Genomic DNA, 24,124 nt, shown 5'->3' on the forward strand with positions numbered 1-24,124 from the left:
AGCTTTCATGTAATATATAGTTTGTGAGGGTCCAATTTCGTGAAAAGATCGCTATTGCTGTGCATGTGCACAGTTATGAAACCCAAAACCGTGTTCTTGCATTTTACTTTCCTTGGTAATTTAGCTCAATCCAAAGTACTTCCTTCTACCCATAGACGGATTATGACATATCGGGCCCCTGGGCACGTGGACTCCACAGGCCCCCCCCCCCCCCCCCCTTCCAACATAAACACACGCACCCAGAATACACACACACTTATTGGCGATAATAAGTCATTGGCCTATACCTGCAACTCAGCAGGATTTGTAGCACAGGAAAGGAAACCTCACAATAATTATTACCAATAAATGCATCTTTATTTAACCAAAACAGGATGATTTTTGGCGATTTGAACGAATTTCGAATGCACCGCTTTCAACCACAAATAAAAACGACTTAAAGCAACTCAATGCGAACAGTTCCTTACATTAATTGACAGTAATGCATTTCACCTATGAAATGCATTTTTTCCGGGCTCTGTTCCGTGCGAAATCCTCCACGATGTCTGGTGGTGGTAGCGGCACGTTAATATTTTTGCCAGCTCGTTGCTCTTCATCTCCCGTAGCAACAGGCTCCTGAGCTTCTACAGTAGATTGTATGTTTTTTTTTTTAAATTGGGAAATACGAGGTACATTTTGCAAGGCGGCAGTTTCTTTTGTTTCTTTTTCTTTTTTTGATTTTCGCTTCAACGCTCCACTTAGAGTTCGCCGTTGCTCCATGTTTAAATGACAGTGACTTGTTCGTGACCGGTCTCAAATTCACAAACTGAAATAGTGCCCCCTAGTGATCTTGTTATTAATTTATTTACTCAGTAGTAATAGGCCTACTATTGCTGTTTTCGCTTGAATTTTTGTATTTCTCTACTGATTGCTTCGACAATGCAACATTAAAAGTTACTAACAGTGGGGTCCAGGGCCCCACCGTTAGTAACTTGTGGGTCCAGGGCCCCACTGTTAGTAACTTGTGGGTCCAGGGCCCCACTGTTAGTAACTTGTGGGGCCCAGGGCCCCACTGTTAGTAACTTGTGGGGCCCTGGACCCCACTGTTAGTAACTTGTGGGGCCCTGGGCCCCACTGTTAGTAACTTGTGGGGTAGTTAGTAACTGTTAGTAGCCTAACTTGTGGGGCGGCTCAGGGGGGCCCAAGGGCCCCCCTGAGCCCTTGGGCCCCTGGGCATGTGCCCGGTGTGCCCGTGCAGTAATCCACCCATGCTTCTACCTAAACCGTTCGCGGAGGCGCTGCACTTGAGATGCTAGCTGTGTTGGCTAACCTTCAGCTAACACCTTTGAATCACTGCACAACCGCACTGCGAGTGAGTGACAGAGGGGGCGGGGCTATATTCGCGCTGAAGCGATGCGTGTCTGTCGCTTTCCGAGAGAAAAGAAGACAGCGCGCTGATCAATTGCAAATACTTATATTTTGTGTGATTATGCAGAACAAAAGGTTGTTCTGCAGTAGGGTTACCGCTGTGTGGACATTTTCACACCGTGTAATACGCTCGTGTCAACACCGGTATTACCAGTATAAACGGTATTAACTTTGAAACTATAGGTCAACCGCCATCTTCTCCGTCAACTCTCCTCTCACACTCGGTGACAGCGGCTGGCAGCGCGCCAATTCTCGGCGCCTTATAACGTTCTATATATAATAGTATATATATAGTATAATATAATTGTATATATCATAATATCACTGACTCTTAGCAGGAAACCGGTGGATTGCTTACTCCGGGTAGGAAGTGAGTCCTTAGCCCAAGTGAAGGAGTTCAAGTACCTCGGGGTCTTGTTCGCGAGTGAGGGTACTATGGAGCGTGAGATTGGCCGGAGAATCGGAGCAGCGGGGGCGGTATTGCGTTCGCTTTACCGCACCGTTGTAACGAAAAGAGAGCTGAGCCGCAAGGCAAAGCTCTCGATCTACCGGTCGATCTTCGTTCCTATCCTCACCTATGGTCATGAGGGTTGGGTGTTTGATGACCGAAAGGACGAGATCGCGGGTACAAGTGGCCGAGATGAGTTTTCTCAGAAGGGTGGCTGGCGTCTCCCTTAGGGATAGGGTGAGAAGCTCAGCCATCTGTGAGGAACTCGGATTAGAGCCGCTGCTCCTTTACTTAGAATGGAGTCAGCTGAGGTGGTTCGGGCATCTGGTAAGGATGCCCACTGGGCGCCTCCCTTGGGAGGTGTTTCAGGCACGTCCAGTGGGGAGGAGACCTCAGGGAAGAACCAGGACTAGGTGGAGAGATTACCTCTCAACACTGGCCTGGGAACGCCTCGGGATCCCCCCGTCAGAGCTGGTCAATGTGGCCCGGGAAAGGGATGTCTGGGGCACCCTGCTTGAGCTGCTCCCCCCGCGACCCGACCCCGGATAAGCGGACGAAGATGAGATGAGATGAATATCACGGTCAAAAGCTCTGTGCGCCTCCGGATGGCCGTAGCGCGCGGAGCTCACGTAGGGATTGGGCTTCGCGGGGTTTGTTTACCGGTGTTGCTATGGTTACCGGTCTTGTAAGGAAGCACGTCAATTCTCGGCGCGACAATTCTCCCGCACAGAGCAGAACTGTGGCCTATTCTGCACATTTAAATTTTGTTAATTATAATTATATTATTCATTTTTACTGAATTTGTTTTTTATTACTGAAAAAAATAAAAAATAAAAAACTCGGTGTTGCCGGTGTGCAACGCCGAGTAAACGGTGTTGGCCTCAACACCGGTAACACCGGTAATACCGTATACCGCGGCAACCCTATTCTGCAGTTTATAAAAACATTTGAATAAATAGCCTTTATATTAACATCCATCCAAAATCCACTTGCCCGTTCGGGCAACCTGAAATCAATCTCAACTTGCCCAAATATTACTTTTAGTTGCCCCGGGCAAGCGGGCAACCGTTAATGTCGAGGCTCGGATGTTGTTTTGGTGTTTGGACCTGACGAGGTCTAGGTGCCAAGATAACAACACAAATAAAATATTTCCTAAGGAATTACGATAATAACAGACATTTATTAAAAGTGGTCGTACAATCTAGAAATAATAATCGGCAATACTTAAAAATTTGACTAAATGAGTACGATAAAATATTATTCTAATTTATGAATTCATGTTATCCACAATGACAAATGTAATTTAAAAATAAATAAGTGAAATCCAATAAAAAAGGGTGTGTGTTTGAGCCTGCTCTCGCTTGTGTGTTAGGGCCACAGAGGCAGGGGAGTATCCTCTCCTACTTAGAGTGATGGAATACACAAAGGGGTACCAAAAGCTTACTTCAGACAAAACAACAGGTAGAATATAATAAGATTAGATCGCCCAATTTAAATAGTGAGTATAAGACAATCGGGTAGAATTATAAAGGGAATTGTGATTATGAGTAACGGTTAACACAGAAGTGAGTCGCCTAATATTGAAAATGCAAGTTTTGATATTGTGATTTTTGTTTTATTTCACATCTCCTTAGTTAAGGACAATAGGTGGATTAACGCTACATCTGCTGGGAAGGGATCCTACATGCTAGGTTATCAATTTACATTCAGAAGTAGTGGGTTTACCTTTCAAATGCCACGACTGCTGCTGCAACACTTTTATAGAATATTAACATTTGATAATATGATATTTTTAACTCTGATAAATTACCTTTAGATTCACCCCATCATATAACCCCCGCACACACAGCGTCAAATTTTAGTTGTTGTAGTTGTAGCTGCTCTGATGTGTACCATTACGCACACACTTGGCTGCATGGGCAATTGTGATTGAAGACTCTGTCTCCATCCCTCCACTTTGCGGTCAAAACCACCTTATGGGTGGGGATTGATTGTATCCCAGGCACGGCATCCTGCAATAAGCCAGTATGGAAGGCTGGTTAGCCAACGACGGGTAAAATCCCACCTTGAAGCCCGGGACAACCTAAAACAGGAACAGTCACGATTACTTGGCAGTCACTGTGAGCACTGGCTCACTTGATCATGAAGTGACAAACTGCAACCATCATAGGAAGAGCCGGCTGGTCAAAGGTGGAGGGGGAACAGGAGTCAGATATGGCAGCCCCAGCAGCAGAGGTGGTGGTCTTGGAACAGGGCATGTTGCGTTTTATTTGACCTTTGAGGTATAAAAGCCTACTGACGCATGAAATCTTTTTGGTTTAGTGCATGACTTGGTAAAGGCGTGGTTTCAAGGCGGCTGATGGTAAACCCACCAATATCAACCTTTGGTTTTGGATATAATGGCTTCGATTTCCCTTCCCAATAGATTGGTTTTAGTTTACGGATGGTTAAGGTTAGGCGTTCCAACGTTGGTTCCAACGTTGGTTCCACCAACGGCGTTGTTAGGTTTGCCTATCATTTAAATGCGCATGGTTTTGACCATTGCGCAAGGGGGGAGGTGTTGAGGAGTGTTGAGGAGAATTAGAAAACAAGGTTTTTTCTTCACCATAATTGCAAACAATGATTGATAACCAGCTAAATGAGTATGAAGTATGTGCAAAAAACAATGTAAGAAAAACAATCACTACTCCATTGGGACACATTCCCACACCTGAAGGGCCATTTTGATATTTGGTCATGAACTATGTTGACATGTTGTGCATGTTAGTTATCCTTGACAGGTTCAGCAGATGGGTAGAAGCAGTCCCATCAAAAGACCAAAGTGCGGCTACAGTAATCAAGTTTCTGACTGGAAAAATCATGCCAAGGTTTGAAATTCCATCAGAGATAAGCTCAGACAATGGGCCAGCGTATATTCAGCAAACACTGATTCAAGCACTAAATAGAACTGGTTAGATGCAATTATTATCTTTATAACTTTTACACACACACACACACATCTATATACACAGACACACACACACACACACAGACATACACATGCACACCTATATACACATATACACCCATCTATACACTCGCACACACACATCTATACACATACACACCTATATCAACCCAGTCGCCAAGAAAAAACGTTGACGGTGTACGTTTCCATGAACACTGGATACGTAGCATTTCAACGTAAAATAGCGTGTTATACCTACAGTATCCACGCGTGCCGCTGTGGAGGCGGGTTTCGGGGTTTGGGTTTCACGGGTTTCGTGGCAAATTGTGGACACGATTGTTGAGGGGGGGGGGGGAGGTAGACTGTTGTTGACAGGGGAGGTGGGAAGACACGTTTGTTGAGGGGGGGGGGGGACACATTTTTAGGGGGGGAACACGTTAGTTGAGGGGGGGGGGGGGAGACACGTTTGTTGAAGGGGGGGACGACACGTTTGGAGGGGGGGGGAACACGTTTGTTGAGGGGGGGGGGACACGTTTGTTGAGGGGGGGGGACACGCTCGACAACGAGAGTTGGTTTTTATTGAACGCTCGACAACGAGAGTTGGTTTTTATTGAACGAGACTTCAACACGGAACAGCTGCCCGAAACGATGGTCACGTCACTCTCGGTGACGGTGTCGACAACAATGAACCCACGAACAATGAACATGTTAATAGAACAACACACAACCACATAACATCCCGAACCCATTAACCCCACTTAATCCTAACAACAAAACAAGTTAACAAAAGCCCCTTTGGTCAACTGACAACCCCAATTCCCAGAATCCCTCGCGGCTCCTGAACACGGCATCCACAACCGTGATCGCCACAATATATATATTTTATCATTATACATTCCCCTCTGCCTTGGAGCAAAAAAACGTTTTCTTCTCCATTCGAAATGAATGGGGGAATAGCACCAACAGGGGGCCATATGTTCTCCTAGCATTTGGTGAAATTGTTACGTAGCCTATATTCATCTTTATTATCTGAATGGGAAATGCAATATTTTAGGACAGATACACCATTAAACGCGTTTCTAATGACATTTCTAGCGAGAAATGTACATTTTCCTTATATAATCTTCAGTCAGTGAATGTGTATGATCTTTATTAATCTTTATTATCTGAATGGGAAATGCAATATTTTAGGACTGATTCACCATTAAACGTGTTTCTAATAACATTTCTAGCGAGAAATATACTTTTTACTTGCATAATCTTCAGTCAGTGATTGTGTCTGATCTTTAGTTTTATAGTTATTAGGAAGATTTTATCGGCTCGCTCGCATGTTTCAACGACGTCAGGTTGTTAGGGACGCTGCTTTCGCTAAACTAGCAGCTCACGTGTTTCCTGCGTTTGTGTTATTAAACCGTTACTTTATGTAACTTTTAATGATATCATCTTGTTAGAAACACGTATATCTGAGAGCCAACCCAGTCGCCAAAAGCATACGTTGACAGTGTACGTTTTCGTGAACACTGGATTACGTCGCATTTCAACATAAAATAGCGTACACACACACACACACACACACTCACACACACACACACACACACACACACACACACACACACACACACACACACACACACACACACACACACACAAACACACACAATGCATATCGCTGCTAAATAAATAAATAAATACTAAGGCAGAATAAAGAATAAATTCATTCATTATCATTCAACTTCAACATGTGTTATTACAGTATAGAGTGTTGGAGGGATGACGTATGTTGGCCAACCCGGAAGTGAGCGTCGCCCTGGGTTCCCTAGACAAAAAGACAACGGATTTTTCGAATTGGATTTTGGATTATTGCAGAAAAATTAGCATCTTTGAAGCACCTCCTCAAAAACTGAAAATAAATAAAAATAACCGTGCTCCAAAGAACGAAATGTAAACCAATGCATTCTGAATGGGAGTGCTTCTCCGATTTTTCCATGCTACACAGAACGAAATGTAAACCCATGCAAATAAAGACTTCATGGTCGTAATCATTTAAATATCATTATTCTCCTCAGTGTGTAGGGTGGTATTCTATTTTTTTCAACGGGGCTGCATCCAGTCACTTGACCGTCATGGTTGCTATGGTGGTTGCTATCGACCGCCCCCTCTAATCCTTACATGGCTCTAAAAACCACGCGGCAAAGGAGCTATCGTCAATTGTGTTGTTTTTGTCGTAAACTGGGGTCCGACGGTTAAAAAATAGACAGATATTCCGAGGTATCCTTAAAAGGCAGCTTGGATGTTTTTATTTTCTGCTGTTTAGACTTCTTCTATAACCTATTTTTGAAAGCAAAACACCAAGCTCATTGATTTAACGAGGCAGGGTTATTTGAAACAATTTATTAAATAAATATTTGTGAGAGGTCATTCCTTCTCCTGAGTTTGCTTCCTATTTATGTCTAGTGTACAACCCTACTTTCCACAAGCATCACCCCCCCCTCCCCATATGGATTTGGAGAATTGTTGCCACGTCCCAGTGGTGGAGGTATCATATATATGAAAGAGGGCATTCAATTATACTACAATGATCAATTAGGAGGCCGAAGCCCTAAAGGAAGTGATGAAATAGGTGACTGGGTCGACAACATTTAAGTAAGCTGTTACTTGAGGTCTCTTATATATCAAAGGGGGTCTCAAAGGACGCATACGCTTCAACCTGTGGCTCCAGCCCTACAGGAAATGACTCAGCAAGTGCTCCATCTCGTTGCACCTGCACCCAGCGGCTCGCTTGCAAGATTTTGGCCTGAAGTTCTTCCCAGACCTACACCGTAGCCATCCAACCTGCATATCTGAGAATCAGGCCTCTCTTTAATAATGACAAAAAGTTATGAGAGAAATACACGTTAACTTTTGTCTCATAAGCGGCGTGGTGCCGTCTCCTTTTGACCTTTTGACCCCAGACTTCTGGGGGAATAGCTGATTCAATTCATTAGTCAATCAGAAGCATGTAAATATCTTCCCGCGGCGTAAGAGGGCGAACAAGGTGTCCTTCAACATCTACGCTTCCAGGCGATTGCAACGGTGCCACACATGAGCATATTCGAACATGTTTAATGGTAGTACCGTATTGGTCCGAATATAAGACGGCCTTTTTTCCCCTCGAAATAGGTCTGAAAAAGTTGGGTCGTCTTATATTCGGGGTCTAGTATTCAGAGTGCAGTTTCTCTTCTTCGCCTCTCCCTTTAAATGTCAATACACATTCGCTGCCGCAGGTTGCGCCAGAAATTGGTTCCGGGAAGAAGTAGTACAGCGTCCTTAACAACCAGACCGTTACCGGTGTTTAAAGACAGGCTGACCATTAGAGACAAGTGGCTCAAAAGTGGGTCAGGTCAATCAACAACAGCGGAGGAGCTATGATGCCAATTTTAAAATAATGGTCGTCAATAAGGCAGAGTCAAGTAACAACTGCCAAGCTGCCAAGAAGTTTGGGGTCATGGAGTGTAACGTAAGAAGATGGCGAGCACCAAAATAACGTCTCAAAGACGTCAACAGTCAGCGCAAATCCTACCGTGGTCCTCAAAGTGGCCGTTTCAGTGAGGTTGACCGGAGAGTTTTTGAATACGTCAGAGAAAACGCGCTTTGGGCGGAGCCGGTGGAAGCGGAGCAGCTGGGGAGCGATGACAGCGAGAGCAAACACAGCGGGGCAGAGGACGTGTGTGAGCGATAGAGAGAGATCGGAGGAGAAGTTTGGCGAATTTTAGTTAAGTTTAGTTAAATATGTGGCCTGTATTTTTCTAGGTTATTTAAAATTTTTCCCAATGTTGCTTGATTATTGCTTGATATTAATTTTGAATCATACTGTACATATTTTGCCTTGAAAGTGCCGTGGCCTTTACTGGCATTATTATTATTGTCATTAATATAACAAGTGTTTAATTCACTGTTCTTTGTTCTGCAAATCTGGTCTGCAAATCTTTTTTTCTAAATGTTTGTGTTGAAAAACGGGGGGTCGTCTTATAATCAGGGTCGTCTTATATTCGGACCAATACGGTAATTAGCTGTCGAAATTGGAGGCCTTAATCAATAATGAGCAGCTATTGATTTGCTTCCCGATAGAAATTTGTGACAAATTACATGTTATTTAGCATCTACACGTTGAGCTGAGTCCAATGACACCAAGCATGACACTCTAGCAAATGGTAACATGTATTTTACATGGTACACCTAGGTCTAGGACATGATCTCGGTGTAGCAAGAGGGCGAGCTTGATCTCATTGGACTCAGCTTAACGTGTAGATGCTAAATAACATGTAATTTGTCAAAAATCTCCATCGGGAAGCAAATCTATAGCTGGTTATTATTGATAAAGGCCTCCAAAATCGACAGCTAATTACTACCCCGAAACATATTCAAATATGATCATGTGTGGCACTGTTGCAATCGCCTCGAAACGTAGATGTCAAAGGACGCCTTGTTTGCCCCGTTACGCCACAGGGAAGATATTTTCATACTTCTAATGGATTGATTCATATTTTAAGGTCCTCGGAGTGAGACTTTAAGCGGCTGCAGCAGAAGTGTTGAGACGAAAGATGATATCAAGACATTTATAGAATATTCCCATTCACATTATGATTCTTCGTCATAACATCCGACCAAACATCCTTTACATTCACAGAGCGAAGATTATGAAAGTCCAGGCCCCCCCTTCCTGGGGGGGGCCTGGACTTTCAGGAAGGGGAAGGGGGGGAAGGGGAGGAAGGGGAGGAAGGGGGGGCCTGGACTTTCATAATCTTCGCTCGCCAATGTTTTGAAAGTAATAATATTTGAGGGAATATTTTTTTGTTGTTGTTTTAGCAGCGAAATGCAACGTGTGCGTGTGTGTGTGTGTATGTGTGTGTCTGTGCGTGTGTGTGCGTGTATGTGCGTGCATGTGCGTGCGTGTGTGTGTGTGTATAACACGCTATTTTATTTTGAAATGCGACGTAATCCAGTGTTCACGAAACGTACACTGTCAACGTATGCTTTTGGCGACTGGGTTGGCTCTCAGATATACGTGTTTCTAACAAGATGATATCATTAAAAGTTACATAAAGTAACGGTTTAATAACACAAACGCAGGAAACGCGTGAGCTGCTAGTTTAGCGAAAGCAGCGTCCCTAACAACCTGACGTCGTTGGAACATGCGAGCGAGCCGATAAAATCTTCCTAATAACTATAAAACTAATGATCAGACACAATCACTGAGTGAAGATTATGCAAGTAAAAAGCATATTTCTCGCTAGAAATGTTATTAGAAACACGTTTAACGGTGAATCGGTCCTAAAATATTGCATTTCCCATTCAGATAATAAAGATTAATAAAGATCATACACATTCACTGACTGAAGATTATCTCATCTCATCTCATTTTCAACCGCTTATCCGGGGTCGGGTCGCGGGGGGAGCAGCTCAAGCAGGGGGCCCCAGACTTCCCTTTCCCGGGCCACATTGACCAGCTCTGACGGGGGGATCCCGAGGCGTTCCCAGGCCAGTGTTGAGATATAATCTCTCCACCTAGTCCTGGGTCTTCCCCGAGGTCTCCTCCCCACTGGACGTGCCTGAAACACCTCCCAAGGAAGGCGCCCAGTGGGCATCCTTACCAGATGCCCGAACCACCTCAGCTGACTCCTTTCTAAGTAAAGGAGCAGCGGCTCTAATCCGAGTTCCTCACGGATGGCTGAGCTTCTCACCCTATCCCTAAGGGAGACGCCAGCCACCCTTCTGAGAAAACCCATCTCGGCCGCTTGTACCCGCGATCTCGTCCTTTCGGTCATCACCCAGCCCTCATGACCATAGGTGAGGATAGGAACGAAGATCGACCGATAGATCGAGAGCTTTGCCTTGCGGCTCAGCTCTCTTTTCGTTACAACGGTGCGGTAAAGCGAACGCAATACCGCCCCCGCTGCTCCGATTCTCCGGCCAATCTCACGCTCCATAGTACCCTCACTCGCGAACAAGACCCCGAGGTACTTGAACTCCTTCACTTGGGCTAAGGACTCATTTCCTACCCGGAGTAAGCAATCCACCGGTTTCCTGCTAAGAGTCATGGCCTCAGATTTAGCTGTGCTGATCCTCATCCCAGCCGATTCACACTCGGCCGCCAGCCGATCCAGTGAGTGCTGAAGGTCACAGGCCGATGATCCAATGAGGACCACATCATCTGCAAAAAGCAGTGACGAGATCCTCAGACCACCGAACTGCAACCCCTCCCCACCACGACTACGCCTCGATATCCTGTCCATGTATATCACAAACAGGATTGGTGACAAGGCGCAGCCCTGGCGGAGACCAGCACCCACTGAGAACGAAACTGACTGGCTGCCGAGAACACGAAACACAGCTCTCGCTTTGAAGATTATGTAAGGAAAATTTACATTTCTCGCTAGAAATGTCATTAGAAACGCGTTTAATGGTGTATCTGTCCTAAAATATTGCATTTCCCATTCAGATAATAAAGATTAATATAGGCTACGTAACAATTTCACCAAATGCTAGGAGAACGTATGGCCCCCTGTTGGTGCTATTCCCCCATTCATTTCGAATGGAGAAGAAAACGTTTTTTTGCTCCAAGGCAGAGGGGAATTTATAATAATAAAATATATATATTGTGGCGATCACGGTTGTGGACGCCGTGTTCCAGAGCCGCGGGGGATTCTGGGAATTGGGGTTGTCAGTTGACAAAAGGGGCTTTTGTTAACTTGTTTTGTTGTTAGGATTAAGTGGGGTTAATGGGTTCGGGATGTTATGTGGTTGTGTGTTGTTCTATTAACATGTTCATTGTTCGTGTGTTCATTGTTGTCGACACCGTCACCGAGAATGACGTGACCATCGTTTCGGGCAGCTGTTCCGTGTTGAAGTCTCGTTCAATAAAAACCAACTCTCGTTGTCGAGCGTTCAATAAAAACCAACTCTCGTTGTCGAGCGTGTCCCCCCCCTCAACAAACGTGTCCCCCCCCCCCCTCAACAAACGTGTTCCCCCCCCCCTACAAACGTGTCCCCCCCCCCTCAACAAACGTGTCTCCCCCCCCCTCAACTAACGTGTTCCCCCCCCTACAAACGTGTCCGTCCCCCCCCTCAACAAACGTGTCTCTCCCCCCCCCCCCTCAACTAACGTGTTCCCCCCCCTACAAACGTGTCGTCCCCCCCCCCTCAACAAACGTGTCTTTCCCCCTCCCCTGTCAACAACAGTATACCTCCCCCCCCCCCCCCCTCAACAATCGTGTCCACAATTTGCCGCGAAACCCGTGAAACCCAAACCCCGAAACCCGCCTCCACAGCGGCATCGCGTGGATACTGTAGGTATAACACGCTATTTTACGTTGAAATGCTACGTATCCAGTGTTCATGGAAACGTACACGTCAACGTTTTTTCTTGGCGACTGGGTTGCCTATATCTATACACACACACACACACATCTATACACACACACAAATCTATACACACATAAAACATTTAAGAAGGAATGCAAATGAGGCATTATCAATTATAATACAAACATATTTAAAACACATACAATTTTCGGGTCCAATGTTTCCAGAAGCAAGGTGAGTACCTCTCTGAGAGATATCAATTAGATATCAATCAACATCTATAAGCAATACTGAGTTATCACATGCAAGCTAATAGAATGACACAGCTAACTTTGCACGTAATGCTTACGGTTAGATTCATGTTTTCACTTACATTTCAAGGGCCCCATAAGGGACTTCCATTCCAACAATTAAAGATAGAATCAAAGGAAATATGTTTTTGAACAACTAACTGCTGTACATGAGTTTGTATTTCTACAATACAAACACAAAGATCCAGAGCCAGATGCAGACACACCCGGAGCCTACAAACTACGTCAGCCAAGCAAGGAGTAACAGCCACATGATGCAATCAAATAGTGGCAGGGGTTTGAATGAATTCTGTTTTTGTGTTCAACCATTCACGAAAATATTGATTGTATAATTTATATAAAATCAGCAACGTTTTGTCAAATTTACCATGGATACAGCAGAAGGACTATCAGAACAATTAAATGCCACCTCCCGAATGAACTATCAAATTAAGCGGTAACCCTTCCTTTTACAGTCCCCTAATTACGAGGTATTTACCCGGTACATGCATGGTAAATCATAGTGTATTACTGGGTAATTACCACTGGTAATAAGAAGGTAAATACAGAGGAATTATCCGGTAAATGATAGTGTATTACTGCGTAATTACCACTGGTAATAAGAAGGTAAATACAGAGGATGTTACAGCTAATGTACCAAGTAAAACCTCCACCATCACCCATCAACTCAACTGAGTAGCGTGTAGTTGTAACTGTTTTAGGTTGGTAATAACTCCGATATTGTGTACTTCCTAGGAAATTAGGCAACCAATTCTTAGAAACACCTATTATCCAAGGTTTATGTTGGTAACAGCCCAAATTTAATAATGTACTATCTAGAAATTAGCATAGTACTTTCCAATAAAATACTTTTTCTTAGTTATTATTCATAGCTACACCCATTTAGAAAGGGTTTATTCGATTTACCACTGTGGAATTACTTACCTTGTAACAACCTCTGCAGGAACAGTTTTCCTCTAGTGTCATGGTACATCTTCTTAAATACTGGGTACGAAGCTGTTTGTTTCCATGGTATTACCAGGTTCTTACCATATAATTTATAATAGATACATTCCATTATCCATGCAGTCAACACAAACATGTACCATGCACGTTCTGCGACGTTACCAAGTAAAACACGACAATTTACCCAGTAAGTAAGCTGAAACTGTACTGTAAAAGGAAGCCTTGTTTGTTTCCATGGTATTACCAGGTTCTTACCATAGAATTTATAATTGATGCATTCCATTGTCCATGCAGTCAACACAAACTTGTACCAAGTACGTTCTGCGACGTTACCAAGTAAAACACGACAATTTACCCAGTAAGTAAGCTGAAACTGTACTGTAAAAGGAAGCCTCGTTTGTTTCCATGGTATTACCAGGTTCTTACCATATAATTTATAAAAGATACATTCCATTGTCCATGCAGTCAACATAAACTTGTACCATGTACGTTCTGCGACGTTACCAAGTAAAACACGACAATTTACCCAGTAAGTAAGCTGAAACTGTACTGTAAAAGGAAGCCTTGTTTGTTTCCATGGTATTACCAGGTTCTTACCATAGAATTGATAATTGATGCATTCCATTGTCCATGCAGTCAACACAAACTTGTACCAAGTACGTTCTGCGACGTTACCAAGTAAAACACGACAATTTACCCAGTAAGTAAGCTGAAACTGTACTGTAAAAGGAAGCCTCGTTTGTTTCCATGGTATTACCAGGTTCTTACCATATAATTTATAAAAGATACATTCCATTGTCCATGCGGTCAACATAAACTTGTACCATGTACGTTCTGCGACGTTACCAAGTAAAACACGACAATTTACCCTGTAATTAAGCTGAAACTGTACTGTAAAAGGAAGCCTTATTTGTTTCCATGGTATTACCAGGTTCTTACCATATAATTTGGAATACATTCCCTTTTCCATGCAGTCAACACAAACTTGTACCATGTACGTTCTGCGACGTTACCAAGTAAAACACACCAATTTACCCAGTAAGTAAGCTGAAACTGTACTGTAAAAGGAAGCCTTGTTTGTTTCCATGGTATTACCAGGTTCTTACCATATAATTTGTAATACATTATTCCCTTTTCCATGCATTCAACACAAACTTTTACCATGTACGTTCTGCGACGTTACCATGTAAAACACGACAATTTACCCAGTAATTAAGCTGAAACTGTACTGTAAAAGGAAGCCTTGTTTGTTTCCATGGTATTACCAGGCTCTTACCATGTAAGTTGTAACTGGTTATTCCCTTTTCCATGCAATCAACACAAACCATATATGTTCTGCAACATCGTTCACCAGTAGTTAAGCACTTTAATTGTTGTTATAAAACCCCAAACCACTGTTGATGAAAGGCATATTAAAATTAAACAAAATCAAAGGTTTATCTTTCAAACAATGCATATCAGCTGAGGTGGTTCGGGCATCTGGTAAGGATGCCCACTGGGCGCCTTCCTTGGGAGGTGTTTCAGGCACGTCCAGTGGGGAGGAGACCTCGGGGAAGACCCAGGACTAGGTGGAGAGATTATATCTCAACACTGGCCTGGGAACGCCTCGGGATCCCCCCGTCAGAGCTGGTCAATGTGGCCCGGGAAAGGGAAGTCTGGGGCCCCCTGCTTGAGCTGCTCCCCCCGCGACCCGACCCCGGATAAGCGGTCGAAAATGAGATGAGATGAGACAATGCATGTCTCACAAACAGGCACTGAACACTGAAGAAATCGGACAAAAAAAAGAGCCGTCCACATCAACTCAATTTAAATGTTACTGATGGTGTTTTCATAAAACACATGACAGTGTTATGGCAAGTGACCACAAGGAAGACTGCTTCAACCTCTACAATTTGAATAAGTGGTGAATGCCATGCAGCAATCTGCCTATGGGAGCATCTTTGTGGTCATTCGCAAACCAATGAGTCCACTCGATGAATGAGAGATGGCTCTTTAGTGTCTTCTCTGTGAGGTATCCCTGCAGTCTCCACATCTGGGATTTGAAGGCTGACCAAGACCTGACCAGGTACCTCCAAATCTCCCCTTCCATACTGTAATAAAGAATCAGAAGACAAGAAAATAAACATTAGGACTGTCAATTAATGAACATTTCTAGAACATGTAGAACTCAAAGATTATTTTGTTCATCAGTTAAAAAAGTATTCTGTCATTCAAATAACTCGGACATGTTGTTTAAAACCTATAACACCCAATTTATTAAAATATCCGGATTTAATCGGGCTCTCTCCCATAAGTACAGTTAATAGGACGGGCAGAGACAGGCTTTGTTAACCCCGGTTAGCGCGATGCTAAAGAGCAGCTCTACCGGAGCATGCCACCTCAACAGGTGCAAGTTAGCCTCCGGTTTGATATTCGCCAGATATTCGGTTTACCACCCAATCGGATTCATCAACATAAGTGCAATACATTACGGGCTTAGTATGTTGAGGACGGTTTAGGACACCGTATCGCGAAAAATCACAAACACATGTTGGCGCCATCGATGTCTGTGCAACAACGTCATTTACGTTCTGGCTGCTACCTGTTTTAGGGACCGTCAGCAAATTACACTCACTTTCAGGAAATTAATCACACAAATATATTGCAATATAGTTAATCATAATGCAGTTTATAGTTTAATATTCGACAAAAATCGACTAAACTATATTTGAAATTATTAATTGCATCCCGTAAAACAATAATGCAATATATTAGCAAAGTTACCTGCAGGAAGTAGCAGCCCACCATTGGCAACTACTACTACAATCAGGTGACAAAATGTATTTTTTAGTGATTTTTATGTTATTTTATATGATTTATTTCCAGAAACAATTCCATGGTAACGTCTCTGCCACCAGTCGGTGAGTGTAACTTGTTGACGGTCCCTAAAACAGGTAGCAGCCAGAACGTAAATGACGTTGTTGCACAGACATCGATGGCGCCAACATGTGTTTGTGATTTTCGCGATACGGTGTCCTAAACCGTCCTCAACATACTAAGCCCGTAATGTATTGCACTTATGTTGATGAATCCTAATGGGTGGTAAACCGAATATCCGGCGAATATTTAACCGGAGGCTAACTTGCACCTGTTGAGGTGGCATGCTCCGGTAGAGCTGCTCTTTAGCATTGCGCTAACCGGGGCTAACAGAGCCTGTCTCTTACCGTCCTATTAACTGTACTTATGAGAGAGAGTCTGATTAAATCCGGATATTTTAATAAATTGGGTGGTATAGGTTTTAAACAAAATGTCCGAGTTATTTGAATGACAGAAGCTCCGCTAGCTCGATGCTAAAGTGCTAACCGGAGCTAACAGCCTGTCCCCTCCCGTCCTATTAACTGTATTTATGGCTATGCCTTTTTCTCTTTTCAATATGACCAAACACAATGGCCAGAGGACCAGCATCCTTTTTTAACTGATAAACAAAATAATCTTTGAGTTCTACATGTTCTAGAAATGTTCATTAATTGACAGTCCTAATGTTTATTTTCTTGTCTTCTGATTCTTTATTACAGTATGGAAGGGGAGATTTGGAGGTACCTGATCAGGGTCTTGGTCAGCCTTCAAATCCCAGATGTGGAGACTGCAGGGACACCTCACAGAGAAGACACTAAAGAGTCATCTCTCATTCATCGAGTGGACTCATTGGTTTGCGAATGACCACAAAGATGCTCCCATAGGCAGATTGCTGCATGGCATTCACCACTTATTCAAATTGAAGAGGTTGAAGCAGTCTTCCTTGTGGTCACTTGCCATAACAATGTCATGTGTTTTATGAAAACACCATCAGTAACATTTAAATTGAGTTGATGTGGACGGCTCTTTTTTTTGTCCGATTTCTTCAGTGTTCAGTGCCTGTTTGTGAGATATGCATTGTTTGAAAGATAAGCCTTTGATTTTGTTTAATTTTAATATGCCTTTCATCAACAGTGGTTTGGGGTTTTATAACAACAATTAAAGTGCTTAACTACTGGTGAACGATGTTGCAGAACATATATGGTTTGTGTTGATTGCATGGAAAAGGGAATAACCAGTTACAACTTATATGGTAAGAGCCTGGTAATACCATGGAAACAAACAAGGCTTCCTTTTACAGTACAGTTTCAGCTTACTTACTGGGTAAATTGTCGTGTTTTACTTGGTAACGTCGCAGAACGTACATGGTACAAGTTTGTGTTGACTGCATGGAAAAGGGAATAATGTATTACAAATTATATGGTAAGAACCTGGTAATACCATGGAAACAAACAAGGCTTCCTTTTACAGTACAGTTTCAGCTTAATTACTGGGTAAATTGTCGTGTTTTACTTTGTAACGTTGCAGAACGTACATGGTACAAGTTTGTGTTTACTGCATGGAAAAGGGAATAATGTATTACAAATTTTATGGTAAGAACCTGTTTATACCATGGAAACAAACGAGGCTTCCTTTTACAGTACAGTTTCAGCTTAATTACTGGGTAAATTGTCGTGTTTAACTTGGTAACGTCGCAGAACGTACATGGTACAAGTTTGTGTTGACTGCATGGATAATGGAATGTATCTATTATAAATTATATGGTAAGAACCGGTAATACCATGGAAACAAACGGCTTTGTACCCAGTATTTAAGAAGATGTACCATAACACTAGAAGAAAACGGTTCCTGCAGAGGTTGTTACCAGGTAAGTAATTCCATAGTGGTAAATCGAATAAACCCTTTCTAAATGGGTGTAGCTACGAATAATAACTAAGAAAAAGTATTTTATTGGAAAGCACTATGCTAATTTCTAGATAGTACATCATTAAACTTGGGCTGTTAACAACATAAACCTTGGATAATAGGTGTTTATAAGAATTGGTTGCCTAATTTCCTAGGAAGTACACAATATCTGAGTTATTACCAACCTAAAACAGTTACAACTACACGCTACTTAGTTGAGTTGATGGGTAATAGTGGAGGTTTTACTTAGTACTTCAGCTGTAATTCCTCTGTATTTACCTTCTTAATACCAGTGGTAATTACACAGTAATACACTATAATTTACCGGATAATTCCTCTGTATTTACCTTCTTATTACCAGTGGTAATTACCCAGTAATACACTATGATTTATCATGTATTTGCTGGGTAACTACCTCTGTATTTACCTTCTTATTACCAGTGGTAATTACTCAGTAATACACTATGATTTACCATGTATGTACCGGGTAAATACCTAGTAATTAGGGGACTGTAAAAGGAAGGGTTACCAATTAAGCTAGCCTTGGTTATGCATTGGCAGAACTAAGAGGGGTGTGTGGGATGATAGGGGCGACATGTTGTGCTTTTATCCCCAACAACACAGCTCCGAATGGGTCGGTGGCCAGGGCGCTGGAAGGATTATAGTGCCACAGATTAGAGTTGGCAGAGAACTCCGGGATTAATAACCCCTTCACAGGACGGATGGAGAGCCTGTGAGCAGTGAGCGCTCAAGGAGCACCAGGTGTCATCCAAGAATACATGGAGATCAAGTTGAACCTGTGAACACAAATGAGGATCCAACAGAGGCCCGACCCGATCCTACTGGACGGGTGGGAACATATGCCCTTGCCAAAGAGGATTACGGACTGTGATATATCAAACACCAGGTGGAGGCTCACGCGAAGTGCTAGTAACCCCCCCCCCATGTGAGCCGGCCTCGTGATCTACGATTTCAGCCTTGATTTGATCTTGATTTCAGCCAACAGGAGCAACATTTATGACCTTGTCCAAAACCCCCCACCTGTATCCTGCGCACCAATACATGAAGATCACCTGAGCCATTCAGAACCGTGCAAGCCTGCAGACAATCTCAAGATTTCAAATGCTGAAATGTCTATGTTTGGGTACATTATCATGACGCATATTTTTAAAAATGATGGTTTTCAATGCATGCTGAAAACATATTGTTATGATTGTTATGATTTTTATGAGGGTATTTTAGGTACACATTTGATTTGGTTGTATTCTGAATGTGGAAACCTTGTGGTGTTATGTTTAGAAAGGTTTTATGATCTTTTTATGAATAATCTGCTGGAGTCAAATATATTGGACATAATACACCACATTTGGCAATCTTTTTCATCACCAGGTTGCAATCCCTGGATGCAGGTTGAAAACCCTGCATTAGATTAGCTGTGTTTTTTCTAGGTAGCCAAATGTGGTGCTATTCTGATCCAATCGCCGGCACATAATCTCATAGACTAATTAATGGATAAAGGGGACATGGGACAATTTAAGTAATAGAGATGGTATTATTGTTTTCTTTTATTGAGGCTTGGGCAAGCCTCAAAGGGGAGATATGTGGTAGAAATTAACCTTACATTTTATGTTAAACTAGGATTATTATTAGGCCTACATATCATATAGATTAGGGCTGTAACGATACGCGTATCGAAACCGAAATCGCGACACTCAAAGTCACGAACCTGTCTCGTGGTGTGAGAAGGCAGAAGCACGATATGCCCTTTCTAACTCTCCGGTCAAATTGTCCGATTGAAATTTGCTAATAATTTGTCTAAATAATAGTCTGCTGACAGCGCCCCCTCCTATCGATGCCGTAAGTATGCCACTGCAATCCTCCGTGGCTACGGAGGATTGCATTTCTCCACAGCCGTCGAAGTCCTCATATGCGATATGAACGACATTTATCCAGAGTGGGCCAAGCGCGAAAAAAATTGCCTGTGTGATCCTGTCTCTATTGTTTTGTGTGATTTGACTGGCAGTTTGTCTGCTTATAGGTCGGAATGAAGCGGCCACCGATTATTGACAGGATGGGTACTTTATTCTACCGGACTCGTTCGCTTCTTCACTAGACACACGCGCTACCGCTCGCTCTCCTCGCTCGTCCACTCACTCGCTGACGTCACTCACACACGCATACGCACACTGCCATTCTCGCGCACACACATATGCTACTCGTAACACTATGCCTCGTTATTACGACGTTCAGGTTTTTCCCCATCTATTGAAAGTTAGGCTATTAAACATGTTGCATTCTATACGGCCTGATTATGTCATTATTTAAGCTACATAGCCTAATAAGAAGCGCTAATAAGGATATTTGACTAAACCAACCAAACAGTTGAGGGTTTTTGCCTCCCAGCAAAAAGCATCCTCCAACTGCAATCTTTGGTTATTTCTTTATTCATTTAGCTATACTTTAATAGTATTCTTTCTGTTCAAATCTGTTCAGTGTTCCAAATTATTTGTTATTAAATGTTACATTAAGTTAATTGGTATATAAGTGTTGTTTAAATAAAATGCTTTTTAAATTTCAAAAAATCGTGGGATGTATCGAACCGTGGGTCAAAAATCGCGATACAAACTGAATCGTGAGTTTGTGTATCGTTACAGCCCTAATATAGATGCATGTTATGTGCCATGTGGCACCAGTGAGTGGGTCCAGTCTATTCCCATCTGATGTACTCTCTGAAGACAATGCTGACATTCACACGTGTGCATCATCTCTGTTTGTATAAGGATAATATATGTTCAAAAGTCACATTGGGACCCAGAAGACATGAGAATATGCTGACATCCACACAGTATGACCCAGAAAAACATGCTATGCACATCAATATTTGATGAAAGTCCAACTTTGTTTTTTGTGTAAGGATTGGGGATATAAGGAGCAGTACGGGAGTCATTCAGTAGTGTGTATTTGCAGATATCACTCGGCTTTGTTGTCTCTCGTTTGCAGGTGGCAATAAACTCTCCATCTATACTTGACCTGGACTCTCCGATTCCTCTTGCCTATAGCTAGTTGAAGTGAATTATATTATTTGTACCTAAATATTATCATATAGCCTACATAGATATCTATATCATATAATATGTATTATCACTGCCAAAAGCTGTGTGAGCCAATATTATGAATCTCAAACGACCGCGTTGGGTTCTCCGACGTTCCTGGTTCTTCCACGTCCACATCAATGTGAAGTAGACTGAACCGCGACAAGGAGGAGAAAGGGATTGTTGTAGGGCAGCGCTTAGGCACCTCCGCCTCCGGCGGTGGTCCCTCAGCGGGGCTCAAGCGGGAGACATTCGCCGCCAACAATCCCTTTCTCCTCCATGTCGTGGTTCATGTTCTTGAGGGAGTCAAAGCCAAAGTTCCTTCCCCCCAATTCATTCTCAACCTTGGCTGAGATAACCCCCACTAGATAGATAGATAGATAGATAGATAGATAGATAGATAGATAGATAGATAGATAGATAGATAGATAGATAGATAGATAGATAGATAGATAGATAGATAGATAGATAGATAGATAGATAGATAGATAGATAGATAGATAGATAGATAGATAGAGACTTTATTGATCCCTTGGGAATGCTCCTTCAGGGAAATTCAAAATTCCAGCAGCGGTAGTACAGACAAGACACATAAACAAGCAAGAAAAACACAAGCTAAAATGCAACAAGACATTGTATAAATAAATACATTTTAAAAAGAAGGAGCAGCAGCAGATGTTAGCAGCAATTATTCTATCTTATTTGTGTTAATAAATAAATGGAGTGTGTAGCAATAAATAAATAAATAGATTATGGAAGCTCGATCAGTCTATCCTATTTCTATTTCCCTTTATCCACTGTACTCCTCCTGCTGCCCCCCCCCCTCCTCCCTCCAAGTGCGGAGTTGTGGAGTGTGATGGCACGATGGACAAAGGAGTTCATTAGTCTGTTGGTGCGGCAAGGAGCTTCTTTGGTTGCTGATGACAGTGTGCAGAGGGTGGCTGGTGTCATCCAGTATGGCCAGAAGCTTCTTTGTGGTTCTCTCCTCTGCCACTCCCCAGACAATCCAGCTTGAAGCCGACCACAGAGCCGGCCCGCCTGATGAGCTTGTCAAGCCTGGAGGAGTCCCTCTTGGTTGTGCTGCCTCCCCAACACACCACAGCGTAAAAAAGGATGCTGGCGACCACCGACTGATAGAACATGGACAGAAGTTTACTACAGATATTAAAAGATCGCAGCCTCCTTAAAAAATACATTCTGCTTTGGTCTTTCTTGTAGAGGTGGTCGGTGTTGATTGCCCAGTCCAGTTTTTTGTCAAGCCACACTCCCAGGTACTTGTAGCTGCCCACAGTTTCCACCTCTACCCCATTGATGTCCACTGCTTGGGGGCGTGGCCTTGACTTCCCAAAGTCTATCACCAGCTCTTTGGTTTTTAATGTGTTGAGCTGCAGGCTGTTTGCATGGCTCCAGGTGACAAAGTCTCTCACTAGAGTCCGGTACTCCTCCTCTTGGTCCCCGCCTATACACCCCATGATGGCTGTGTCATCAGCATACTTCTGAATGTGGCACGATTCAGAGTTATGGCTGAAGTCTGAGGTGTATAAGGTGAAGAGAAGAGGGGCCAGCACCGTCCCCTGAGGCGCCCCAGTGCTGCTGATTAAGATGTCCGATGTGGTGTCCTTTAATCGAACAAACTGTGGTCTATCTATGAGGTAGTTGGTGATCCAAGTTATCAGGTGGGGGTCCACTTGCATAGCTGTCAGTTTGTTTTGTAGTATGAGGGTCTGGATTGTGTTGAAGGCACTAGAGAAGTCTAGGAAAAGAATCCTGACTGTGCCCGCCCCCTTGTCCAGATGTGAGTGGGCCCGGTGTAGGAGATACAGGATGGCATCCTCCACAGTCCACACCAACCCCTGTCCGGTAGGCAAACTGTAGTGGATCCTGAGCGTGCAGCACCTTAGGCCTGAGGTGTCTGAGAAGGAGCCGCTCCAGGGTCTTCATCAGATGTGATGTGAGTGCCACCGGTCGGAAGTCATTCAGCTCACTAGGTCGGGTTTTCTTTGGAACCGGAACTATGCAAGATGTCTTCCAGAGGGTGGGCACTCTCCCTAGTTGTAGGCTGAGGTTGAAGACGTGCTGAAGCGGCTCCCCAAGTTCAGCAGCGCAGGTCTTCAATAGGCGTGAGCACACATTATCTGGGCCCGCTGCTTTCTTTGGGCGAAGCTTCCTCAGTTCTCCTCTGACCTGGTCAGCAGTAATAATGCAGGGAGGAGGGTCCACTGGGGTCTTTGAGGAGAGATTGGTAAGAGGGGGGTGGAGAGTGGTGTCCAGTGGTGAGGGGAAGGGGGGATCACCTGACTGTGGTGAAAGACTACGAGTCTCATTGTAGAAATACCAGAGACGAGAGTCTGACGTGTTATGCGCCATAACACCAAAAGCAGAACAGTTATCCAAATAACAAGGAAGTGTACAACACTTGCGTTACAGTCCTGGAGCTCTATATCCAAATAATATCATATAATACATAGATATCTATATCATATAATACATATTATCAGAGAATGTCTAATATGAGGAGAATGGGCACTCGCTGGTTAGTTCCGTTTTTCTGGACTGGTTGCAGTAATAATCTCTGCGCTCGCAGGCGAGTCCAGAATGAATGGGAGCCTATGGGGTTTTATCCTCAGAATCCACTTTTCTCACGATGTAATTTTTTGTCAAGTAATGAAAGTTGCGTTCAAAAGGAGGGGCTAAGATAATAAACTCAGCTGAATATTGCATTTTTTAAGTTCACGTATCTATTCTAAAAAGGCGTTAAAAACATGCGATGACGTCACACATTGTCATACTGTCAGAGGTACTGCTTCACGGCAGTTTCTTAAGCACTTCGGCACTTCGGCATTGCCCGCAACGATAACACCAGGGGCCGTATTCACAAAGGATCTTAGGGCTA

At 43.3% G+C, this 24,124-nt stretch overlaps 2 long non-coding RNA genes across 2 annotated transcripts in view; both read right to left on the bottom strand.

The window, feature by feature from the left end:
- LOC132448969 (uncharacterized) overlaps positions 1-14,241 on the bottom strand; it is a 126,748-nt gene extending 112,507 nt beyond the window's left edge. The window contains exon 1 of the long non-coding RNA XR_009523470.1: positions 13,484-14,241. This is a non-coding gene — a long non-coding RNA (uncharacterized LOC132448969). The remainder of the gene's footprint in view (positions 1-13,483) is intronic.
- A 948-nt stretch (positions 14,242-15,189) lies between these two features.
- On the bottom strand, positions 15,190-16,007 carry LOC132449023 (uncharacterized). Its single transcript, XR_009523488.1, has 2 exons — positions 15,871-16,007; positions 15,190-15,489 (listed from the first exon to the last, which is right to left on the bottom strand). It is a non-coding gene; the product is annotated as an uncharacterized LOC132449023 (long non-coding RNA).
- Between the last annotated feature and the right edge of the window lie 8,117 nt (positions 16,008-24,124).

The sequence above is a fragment of the Gadus macrocephalus genome, chromosome 20, assembly GCF_031168955.1.
Source record: "Gadus macrocephalus chromosome 20, ASM3116895v1".
Taxonomy (NCBI): domain Eukaryota; kingdom Metazoa; phylum Chordata; class Actinopteri; order Gadiformes; family Gadidae; genus Gadus; species Gadus macrocephalus.